Genomic DNA, 12,262 nt, shown 5'->3' with positions numbered 1-12,262 from the left:
GGTAAAAGCTCAGATCCAGGTATCGTTAGCATGTGATGACTGCCACTGAGTTTTTTTAACCGTTTAATTCCTAAATCTGGTCTTTGCTGGTTGATTGCACAGTTTGCAGAAGGCGGAAAGGTCTTATTGTTCAGCTGAGGCACCTGTCTGCAATTTACTATGCTCAATTGCTGAAGGAGCCAATGGTTTTGTACACAGAACCCTCTGTGTGCGTCTGCACTGACATTGTGTAAAGTCTGAAGAGAATCTTTCACCTTTCAGATTAGTCTCTTACCCATAGAGACGTAACAGAGTAAAGATTTTAAAATTCTTCACATTGTTTGTGCTTAAAAACATTCCTATTTGCAGAAGAGTATTTACATACCAGTCTGTCTAGGCTAGTGCTGTCCAAGTTAGAATACAGTAGGTGTTCAAGATGAACAAGTTCACTTTTTTCCTTTTAGTAAATCACCCTGAAGTATCCTGCCTGTTAAGTGGTTTCATCAGATACCTTTTTTGATGATGATCATGAATTTAATTTAACTTGGTCAAGTTTGAGATCTGCATATATTTTATACCAGCTATAATTGTGATATTTTGCCTGACTTTATTGGATTAGACAATGCTGCTCATTTCAGGCAAATGCGTTTAATACACTCCTTTCCATTCTATGGAATGCAAAGGGACATTTGTTTAATTGTAGGTGTATATGAATTGAACTTGTATTCAATAGACTTCTTTCACTTTGATTTCTTACTATATAAACCACAAAGAGACCACATTTTAAGGTTTTAGCAAAGTGAGGATGTTTTATGGCATGGGCTTTTTACTTTGGATTTAGATTACAGTGACCTAGTTTTATGCCACAATCCTATGCTTCCTGTTAATATATGTATTCCCTTAGTCAGGCTGAAGTTCTCTTCCTTAGTTAGTATGAGGGATGTAAAGGGGATTCAGTCTAAATTCATGTGAACCTAAGGTTTTAAAATGGCGCCTGGAGTGCAGGTGAATGCAGCATTTCATAAACTTGACAAAATCCAGCTGCTAGGAGTGGGATGTAGCATTTCTGAGTCTTTCTCCACTTACTCTGAAGTCATTCAATATGTTTTAATTTTGAGTTGGCAATCCCACCTCCCTGTGTTAGTCATCTTAGTCCTTTTATTGCTTTTTTTCATTACAAGTCAAGCAAACCTTATGATCGGACCTCAAAGGTAGTTTATCATTGGCCTAAAAAAAAATTCCAAATTCCCGTGATTGTCAACTGGGAGAATGGAGCGCGATGTTGTGTTGGTCCTTGGTTTTAAAAAAGATTCACTGTATATTTCTCCCCTTTATTAATTAAAATAGATTTTTTATCTAGCAATATGCTTTTATTATTCTGCATGCACAGGCACTATTGTAAAGGCACTAAGTAGTCCTCATGTTCCAAAAATCAATTATGAAAGCCAGCATGACATCAGTAATTACAACACTGATCTTACTAATAATGTTTTAATGGCCCTTTTCTTTAACATTTCTTTCACTGGCAAGTGTTTCAGTCATGCTCACAGTCAATGTGCAGAAATCTGGTGAAATCTATTCCCTTCAGCATGCCTGCCAGGATATTGATTGGAGCACTTCAAGAATCTCTTGGTACATCGGTAGCATTCAGAGAAGGACCCCTTTCTTGTGGATGGACTCGGAGCCTAGAATAAAAGAAAACTCTGCCCACCTGCACAAGGAAAGACCACAAAAGCTCGTTTCTTTCGAAAGGCTTTAGCCTGAATGGCCAGACTCCAACTCTGGTGCCTAGTGCCTGCAGCTGAGGCAATCCTCTGCCTTCAGCGACATCTCTTATAATTGTGAAAACATACCTCATGTGCCAGGAATCCCTAACGGTGTGGTTTTTATTTCTGTGTTTTAATATACCCCCTCTGGCTGCTTGATCCTGGAAAGCAGTCCTGCTTGTAAAAGAGCAGAGTAAAGAGACAGACCTGGTCTGGCAGTCTTTGTCTGGTTCATGGAATGTGACCAAAAAGAGCTTCACTTTTAAAAATGGACTCACATTGCCAACCTACAGTCAGTCTATCAAAGGAGGGAGCCAGTTCTACACACTAAACAGTATGTTGGAGTGTTATGTGTCATGGTGGACAGAATTGTTTCTTTTACTATATGAAACAGGGCATCATAAAATATGAAAGAAGGTCAGAGATGTCAATTAGTAACACCCGTTGCATTTCATTGTAGATCACAGCTTTGTGATTCTGTTCAAACTAAAGATATAGAAAAATGATTTTGCAAAACCCTGCCCTTAGTCACACGTACTTTGTGATATTCCCCACATTTGGCATTAATTTAACTTGTTTTATCAGGAAAATTGACAGATATTGGTTTAGTATTGGGGATTCTGTGCCTCTGACGTTTCTTAGATATCAAAGGCTTATTACAATTCTGTAATACACCCAAGGAGAAAGTTACAAGACTGTTATGCATCTGAAAGTAAAGAACAGCAATGTCATGTCTTCAAGCAAAAGTCAATAAATGCAGGTCTAGGGATTTTGGTTTAGTTAAATTCTAGATCCATTCCAGTAGTTTTGTTAATGAAGGCTAAAAAATATTTTTTTTCAGAATAATATAATTCAAGGGAACACTTTTTAGATTTAGATCTTAGAGAAGCTGTTTGCCCTTAAGTATAATATTCACTTTCATAAATATTTAACATCTGATAGCTTTAAGGTATGAATTGAATCTAAGGATTTGTGAGCTGTTTACTTGCAATTTTTCTGCTTAACCCAAGTTAAAACCCTGGATATTCCTCCTCTTTCTTTTTAAATTGGTAAATTTGATTTCAAAACATATAGAAAAAGGGAATCAACAAATGAAGTCTGTGCTGCAAGTGCGTCAAGTCAATTTGTTTCTTTATTTACTTGATTGTTCTGGCTAGTATGTGTCTGATAAAGCAGTAGAAAACTTTTATAACATCTTATCTGCATGTACAGCAAAGGCTAATGCTTTTGTCATTCATCGGCTGTCCCTCCTGGTCAGGGAATATTGTGTTTCAGGTTGAACAGGCTTTTACTGACAGGTTACTTCTGTCTAATAAGGAATCTCAAAAGCGAAATACAGATGAACTAAATTTGTTTTCCTGAACTAAATTTGTTGATTGTTGTAGTGTGGCCGGAGTACATCCGGAGTGCTTTATAACAGGCAGTAATAGCTCAGGGTTGCAAGTCTGCAGCAGTAACCCAATTAAACTGCCTCACTGTCTATAGTTCTGTCATACTAGTGTGTGATAATTATCGAACATTTGCACACTATTAAGCTGGGTGCAAAGCTGCACCACATAAAATTAGTTATTTTCATGTATACTAGACAGATTTAATGAAGGGGCCATACAGAAGTTGGAAAACAGGACACTATTACATCCTACTCCATATACTCCTACTCCATAAGTCATATAATTCCTCAGCAGATACAGAAGGTGCTAATTAGATTGAATGTCAAGTTTAATGGTTAACTCTTGTGAATGTGCTGGAATAAAACAGAAGATATTTCATTGTTATTTTTAATTTAATATAATTATAAGATGAAGCAGAGTAGCTTAATGGATTCTTAATGGGGAAGAAGGGGTCTCGAGGTGTTTAAGGAAGCAGCCAAACTCTGCTGGAGAAGCTGCAGGCTGCCTTGGGAGTTCTTGATCAAAGGACATTCTGTAACTTTATTATGGCAAGGGAGATTTCTGTGCATCATTAAAAATCTGCTCACCATAAAACCAATTAAGCAAACCAAACAGAGCAAATTCTTCAAATATTTCAAAGATTAAACAATAAATTTGTATTCCACTCAGCTTTCCTTTGGGGCAAATCCCTTGGTTTGGTAGAAAATATTTTCATCAGGCCTTGGCATTTTCTAATTGAAATCCTATGCTCTGCTTAAGGATTTGTTCAAATGATCCTTCTCTCCTCCCAAGCAAAGTGTGTCCCTTCTACACCCTCACTAGTCAAGCCTTAATATTTACATTTTGACAGAAGCTTAGAGCATGTCTAGCTATGAAGGCGTTATCAAATGTAAAATGTTATCAGTCACTGGTCAGAAATCTCATTTTAATCGAATTTCAGGCTTTATCTGTTTAATGAATTCTTTCCCACACAGTAGACCAAAAGGTCCTATTCATAAAAAATAGGAAAGTCTCCTGACAATGAGGCAATGTTGAAGATACGCATCTTTGAAATGCAAAATCATCAATACATTTTGGAAATAAAAATATAAATTGAGTTTTTGATTAGTAAAACTCAAGAAAAACTCTTTTTGCTATTGTCTCATATTTTTTTCCAAAACAAGGTGTTAAACTTTATACAGTATATAAACATTGATGTTGTATAAAGACAATGCTCAGTTATTCATAACTGTTGAAAGACTGCACTATATATTTTATTGGATTAAAGCACCCCTATGAGAAAAAGTAGTGTTGATTTACTGGTACTTCAGTTTTTCTCTGATGTTGACATCTGTGCTACATATTGATAATATCATGTGGTATTCCTCTGAGCCTGTTTTTGGGCGAATTTGCATTGGAAATTGATTCAGGATGGTGTTTTTCTCTGGCCAACCCCCTCTGTGTTTACAGACTTTTCACCTTTGTGTTTTGAGTTTCCTGATGCATAATCCACATATGCAGTTGTTTTGATAGATTATAGAGAATGGGGAGGCCAAAATATTCACTTATGCGTTCTAAAAAAAAAAGGCTTTATCAAACCCTTCTCTTGATGGCAAACATGTGAGAGATGTTCTTCAAAAGCCTACAAGATGAAACATTTGGTGTGTTCTTGAGTATTCACACCAAGCAAATTACACAAAATGTGGAAAGATTACAATAGATATGAAAGTAATGTACAGCTTTGTATCTTTGCCATGGCCATTCAGAGACTTGCTTAAACTGCTCTGCCTACAAGAGGTGCATGAGGTTGCTTTTCATTAAGAAGACTTTTTATCGTTCACCGCACAAACATCCAGCCATGATGAAACAATTGGAGACTCCAGCACCAAACACCTTCCCCCCAAAGGCACACACAGAATGAAAACCCACCCCATATTCAAACACACATCATCAAGAGTCAACCAGATTAAAGAAAACAGTGTCAAAAACATAAAGTATAAGAGAAAGAAGAAACATCAAAAGAGTCAGAGAACAGAATCAACACAAAAAGGCTATAGCAGACACTTGAGGATTTATATTCAGAGTCCTAGAGGTAATACAGTAGTTCAGTCTCTAGCCCCATGTATCCAAGCTATAGAAATCTCAAGAAACAAACTGTCCAAAAAGGAAAGAACTCATTAATTCCAAGGCAGCACTGCAGAAGAACTGTCATCTTCTTGGCTCCTGTAGTAGCTGCTAAATTGTCATTAAGTTAAAGTAGTTGTTTTGAAACAGGAGACATTAATTTAAAACTCTATTAATAAAGAAAAGAAGGATTGTCTCCAAAATGATTAAACCTCTGGACAAATCCAAACCCAAAAAGGTTTCCATGATGACCTGAGGGTATAACTTAGATTGAGAATCTGTTTGTTCCTTTAAAAATCTTTATACAATGTATATGATTCACTCAAACTAAATGTGGTCAACAACAGAGCACAATTTAGAACACGATGGGTCATTACACCTCCCCAAGACCAATGTGAAGGTCTAAGTATTATTATTATTAGTTCTTTGCAGGAGTGTCTAGTCACTACACAACTGTGCTTGTAGTGATTGATGGCAACCTGATTGCATGGAGATACATTATTCAAGCCCTGGGACCTCACCTGCTGCCTTTCTTATGGACTTTTTCTTGAACACCATTCCAAAATGACAACTCAAGCCCTCATGCTGCTCATGTAACAACAGTTTTCTTGATGAGATGAGGATGTGATAATTATGTTGTGGATACCCTGCTCAGCATACTCAGACTCCTTTGTACTTTTGGGAGACGAGCAGGGAATGACATGTGCCATCTAGGGCTCAGAGACCAGTAAACGGGTACATGGTTATTCAGACTATACAGGAGGAGTGAGACAGAATCCCATATGACAGCATTAGCAACATGATACAAAGCATGTGTCACTGATATACAGCTTGTGTCTCTTCCACAGGGGGACATACAGTACACACACCACTAACCTCATCTTAACAGTAGACCCCCTGTTGATGAAAAATGCTAATCAGCATACTCCGTTTTCCTTTTTTGCATGTGTTCGATGGAATGTCAGTACAGTGTACCTGCTACAAAAACGTTTGTCATATTCTCCACAGTAACCTTGAATTTATGTGGCAAGTTTCTTTCTATGCCCAGTTTATATTTACCAGGTGTTTCCGTAATTATTTGCAAAACATGCACTCGGAGGACGACAACGTGTCAGTCCTTGATTTTGTTTTCAACCAGCAGCTATTTTTCGGATGAGGTGATACTTGGGAACAGAGCTTGCTAAAGGACATTAATTTGTTTTTGCTTTGTTGCCAGACAGTGAGGTGTATCGAGAGCCATTTTAGTGCCTGGTGAATTGTCAGTTCTTGAATTGCAAGTGCTAACATTATATGAACTATGTATTCATATTACAAATAAAGCAGTAATTAATATCATACACCACAGTCATTCTGTCCACAACACAGTGGTGAATTATGTTTTCGGTACTAAATCATTTATCTCTGTCCAATCATTACTTATCATTTGACAGAGAAAGACTATATCTGAGTTTGTTTTTAAGGAAGTACATTTCACAGTATCAGTGATTAGCTTGTAAGTCAAATCAAAGCATGCACATTGTGAAAAAAAATGGTGAATCTAGTTTTACAATTCAGATACTGTATTATTGACAAGTCTTAGCTCATTTTGTGTGTTATTTATCAGTTAAAGAACAGTGTACAAGGGTTCCTGACCATCTGAACCCATGCTTTGCCAATAGTCCCTGCACGCCACCGACACGCTTTTCAGCTTTTGTTTCCCTTTTGTTCTTGCTTTTTTCTGAAGCTGGAGATAAATGTTTATAAATATTTTATCTTATCTTGTCCGACCTGCTGATTGCATTTTTTCTCTTGTGTATTGCTGTGGAATGTACTGTAGGTAATAATAATAATAAGCTTTATTGTATATTGTGCCTTTAAAAGTAGCTTTCTAAAGTGCTTTGCAGTAAGAATAAAAGTACACAATTAGAGGAGACAGCAAAATTCCACGATTACAATAAGGGTTTGGAATACAGTAAAAAAGCAAAGTGGTAGACACTGAATAAGTTAAATAAAAGCCTATCTACAGAAGGTTTTGAGTCTTGATTTGAAGTGCTCAGGGAAGGTGACTCTTTGATATCCTTGGGGACAGAAGTCCAGAGCTCTGGACACAGCAAGAGAAGGCCTAGCTGTGGCAGAAAGCGTGTTGTTTGTGTGCTTGTTCCGAATGCCCCTGAGGGTGCCTGACCATTTCTTTAGATGACGTGGATAAAAAGATGTCAGGCTGTCGTCATCTTTGTTAACTGTTAGTGACAGAGAATGATTTATTTATATCCCCTGAAAAATGTACAGCCCTGGATTAGTCACATTAAAAATTCAGTGTTCAGTGTGTGAGGTTATTCTTTACAACGAGCATCACATACTGTATATGCCAGTTTTGTAATGAAAAGCTCTTTTAACCTTTATGAATTCAAGCCCATTTAATTGAATGGAGGAATATGGCTTTAGGTACACTGTATTGTATTGTACTGTACTGAGTCATAAAACCACATATCCATAACTTAGGTAACTAATGCTCTGTTTCATGTATGATAATATTTTCAAAATGTCTGTTTTAGCTTTGCCCTTTTAGAAATAAACCATATTAAGATGTAAACTAGTCACAGATTTGTGTTTTTAAAAGCAGGCCCTGAGGCAAGCTGAAAGAACTTGAATTATTTCCTGCAAATGAATGTACATTAACAGGTTGCAGAGCCCTGCATAAGAAGCAAAATGCTTTGCAAAGAGTCCAAAAGAAGAGGACACCCTGTACTTTCTACATTTGATCTCGACAGCTGGTATGAAAAAAGGATATTCACAGCCAAACTGGAGGACTGTATGTTTCTAAAGGGATAGAAAAATGAGTCCAAAATAAAATCCATTGTTCACTGCAGTTACTGTTCTGCAGTTACAGTAGGTTCACAGGCAATAAATCCTTCTGTTTAGAGAATAGTCTATACATGAAGGATCATTCTCTGGTATTATGTTATGCTTTTAAATCTGTTTTAGTATGTATGAGAAATGGCTCGAAGGAGTGGATAATATCATCGGTACCTTAAACTGCTATCCTATTTGTTGTTTATGGGTTCCATTTCCTATTGCTTTGCTTGGTGAGCTGTATTACTTTCCTGTCACTTGCTGTGCTAACTATTCCTACAATTTCTCAAGCAATATCATTTACATGAAAATTGTATTATTGAAGCCATTCTGTGCTTTCCCATAATGTTTGGAGTGCATGATTTGTGAAGAGAGGCTTCACAAATATAGCAAAAGCCAAATAATTTTAAATCCTGGTGAGGCTGAAAACATCACAAAACTGAAGGCTTACAGTAATGGGAAGTAGACCCCCAATATATTCCTAAAAGTACAGATTGTTTATTACAACAAAGCATGGGTTTGGGCCATCTTAAAACTATCCACTAATACTATACTGGAAAGAACTTGAGAGAGAAAAATAATGGCTTCTGATTAACCTTAGATACAATTACCATCTAAGCCAGCTGGTGAAGTATGAAAAAATGTAATAAACATTTCAGATGTGGCCATTTAAAAAACTCTTTTTTTCATGGAATATAAAAATGTGATGTTGTCAGGATAATTGCGAAGGGGTTCATTTGCACTTGCTAAATGAGCGTGTATTTACATAGTAATTAGTGTGTGATTAGATAACTGTGTGCACCATTATTGTGAGGTCCGCAAGGTAGCTATCTGATTTGCCTTGACAAACTCTGGTGCTGGATTTCAGCCTCTTTGATGGACAGTTTTCAGTATGTCAGGTGTGAATCCAAATGTAAATACTGTGCCAGACGTCTTTAAAGTCATGCTGTTTCGAAACTCAACATCTTTTCATGTCCATGAAAGATGATCGGTACTTCATCTTTTTCTGTTGTACTTTGCCATTTCTGTTCTAGCCTGCTCTTTGCCTGGTTACTGTGAGGAGTTATCCTTGGATGTGTTTCATTAGACAATGCAGTCATGCACTGAAAGGAGCTAAGAATTAAAATCCTTCATTTCTGCTTCTTCATGTTGCTTTTGAGCCGAGACGCAAGTTTTCTTTGCTGCGCTTGTCCTGGCAGGATAGTAGTACTGTAGCTTTTCTTCTGTGATCTCCTTCTTGGGCTCTTCACAGTTTATATTAAAATTAGGATCTTTGCTGGTTTTTTATCAGCTTTTTAAATTGGACAGTGTAAAAAAGGTTATTTTACTTTTACGATGTGAAAAAGACATTCAGACATTCAGAAAAAGACATTCCATTCCCACATTTCCTATGTGCAGCAAAACACATTTGTGATACTGTCACCTCTATACCATATTAAAGTTTCACGTTTTGATGAGCGTTCATGAGACTCATTGTGTTATTCAAGTTTAACAAAGCAGCCACTTTGTTGTGTGTGTTGTTTCCATTATCCATTATCACTGACCGATGCCAGTATAATTAGAATAAGAAATAGTGCCACAAACAGTGGCTTTCTTACAGTGATCTACAGTACTGCCGCTCAACACCATCCCTGTTTCAGGATCAAACAAGTTGGTGCACCAAAAAAGATGGTTTAATAATTAGCACTGAACTAAAGCCAGTAAAGGGGTTTTCACCCATCCAGTACATCTGGGTGATTATTAGCGCCAAAAATGCTGTCTAGTTATCTTTTGGTACTGTAATGATTGATGACAACTTCCGTAACATAATCTAAAACATAATCAATAGGCAATAAGCTTTTTTATTTATTTACAGTATTTCGATAGAAAAGGTCTCCTTTTTACCTTTCACGTATTTAAACCTTAACAACAAATGTATGGTCTTAGCGTCTGGGTCTGGTGTAGTCTAGTAAAGTGGAAATGCATGGACTGTCTTAATAAATTAACTACAACAGTTTTTTTTTTGTCGGAGACCAGAGCAAGCTGTCCACTTAAGGTAGATTATGACACAAGAAAAAGTTAGGAAATTGCAATTCATGGATCATAAGAGGTTATTCTATTGCACAGATAAAAGACTGATAACAATCTTGGCAAAACAGCACTTCAGAGGAGGATTTATAGCTTGTTTTAATAGCACTTAAAGGACATAAAATTAGCTGTAAACTATTCTTTTTTGGCAGCTTAATGAGACAGACAGAGGGGTTCTGAACACTTAGTGTTTTAAAGGGGCAAGGTATTTGACAGAAGCCCGGTTTCGGACCAGTTCTATTTAATAAAATAAGATCATGCAGTAAATTTAGAAACATTTATTTGGGTGTTAATAAAGTCTGCTTCAGAAAGAGGCAGTAGAACAGTCCTTTACAGAAGGGTTATTTGGAGTGCAAAGGACTGAATGGCATCAAAAGGAACACTTATCATTCAATCCAGAATCCATTACATTGGCGTCTGAATCTAATAAAGAAGGAGACATCAGCAAAGCAGCATCAACAAGGTTTTTTGGGGGGTACATTTGTGATTATTAGTTTGAGATACAGTCAGTACCTGTTCTAACTGTAACAATTCTGTGGTAGAAGGCAAAATGACAATGGTTTATACTTAAAGTTGGACATACTGTAATTAATGTTCTGGGTTAATTCATGAAGGTGAGGTAAGAATTTCTAAAACTGCTGCAGCCGAGCGGACAAACCTGACTTGTGTTCCTTTTGAAAAGCGCACTGTGCTGGGTGCTGTACAGTAACATATTCTGGTTGTGTCCTCTAAGACAATGATTTCCCTGGTGCATCTTTGGGGAGGAGTGGTGGCTCTGTGGCTAAGGATCTGCGCCTGTGGCTGGAAGGTTGCCGGTACAAGTCCCACAGCCGGCAGAGAAATCCTACTCCGTTGGGCCCCTGAGCAAGGCCCTTAACACCAACTGCTCCAGTTGCGCCGTACAATGGCTGACCCTGTGCTCTGACCCCAGGCTCTCTCCCTATCTGTGTGTCTCATGGAGAGCAAGCTGGGATATGTGAAAAGATAATTCCTAATGCAAGAAATTGTAAAGGGTTAATAAAGTGATGTTATTATTATTATTATTATTATCTTAGTCTGTTTGAAGGACATTGAGTTGCCCAAGGCACGAGTGCAGCTCTCACAAGTGGTCTCCTTAAAGTTATAAAACAAGAAATTGTCAAATGATAAGGTAATGCTTGGATTTATGAATCAGACAATACAATACTGATTTACTTAAGTTATTCTGTTAACTTGTTTTACATTTTATAACATGCTGCTGGATACTGTGATACACGCTCAAGTTAGTACTGTGTGCTTTTTTAACTGTATTAAATTAATTGAGTGTATGTGCCACCCTTCTTGATGAGGTGCTTCGTACTTGAGTTATGATATTAGGTTAAGTCTTGGCTTTGCTTGCTAAAGCTTCATACTCTGCCTCATACTGTGGCATTACTATGGGGCTGTGCAGCTTAAAAAATGTATGGCTGGCACTAATGAACTTTTGTAGGTCCCACTTGAGTTTTTCGTTGTGGTCAGATATTGAAATCGATGGCAGAAGAACACTTTAAAAAGTTCTTCTTTCTTGCCCGAGTTTCGAATGCTATTTTGGAATATTCAGGAGCAAAGTCTGTGAGGAGAATGAACATCAACATGAGGAAGATTCTCCAAATGGGAAATATGTACAGTGTACACTACAGTGGCCTTAGAAAGTGTCTGGCACTGTACTGGCACATACAGGCCTAGCTATCCTTGTTCATTTATAAATACCCTTTAGTACTGTACATTTCTGTATATGTATATACAAAATACGGAAAATATGTTTTATTTATAACCACAACGTTTATCTTATAGATACACTTATGTTTTTTTTCTGATTTAGTATTTTCATTCCTGGTTTACAAACTATGATTATTTCTGCTTAAATAATATGCATGTATTACTGTACTAAAGCCAAAAATGGAATGCTGTCTGTATTTGAACAAATACAAAGTAACAAAGCTGTCAATTATACACTTGCTGAGAGCAATATACAATTCCTTCTCTCTATTAATCTATACCAATACACTAACCATTAAATACAGTTATCTTTGATGTAGCAGAAAAAGTAATATGATAGCACAATAGTCTTACATTAAAGAATGTGTAATTGCTGTAGAAGGTGCA

Source organism: Atractosteus spatula, chromosome 20 (assembly GCF_055471065.1).
Source record: "Atractosteus spatula isolate fAtrSpa1 chromosome 20, fAtrSpa1.hap1, whole genome shotgun sequence".
In the NCBI taxonomy this organism is placed as follows: Eukaryota; Metazoa; Chordata; class Actinopteri; order Semionotiformes; family Lepisosteidae; genus Atractosteus; species Atractosteus spatula.
Note: the sequence above shows the minus strand (reverse complement) of the source record.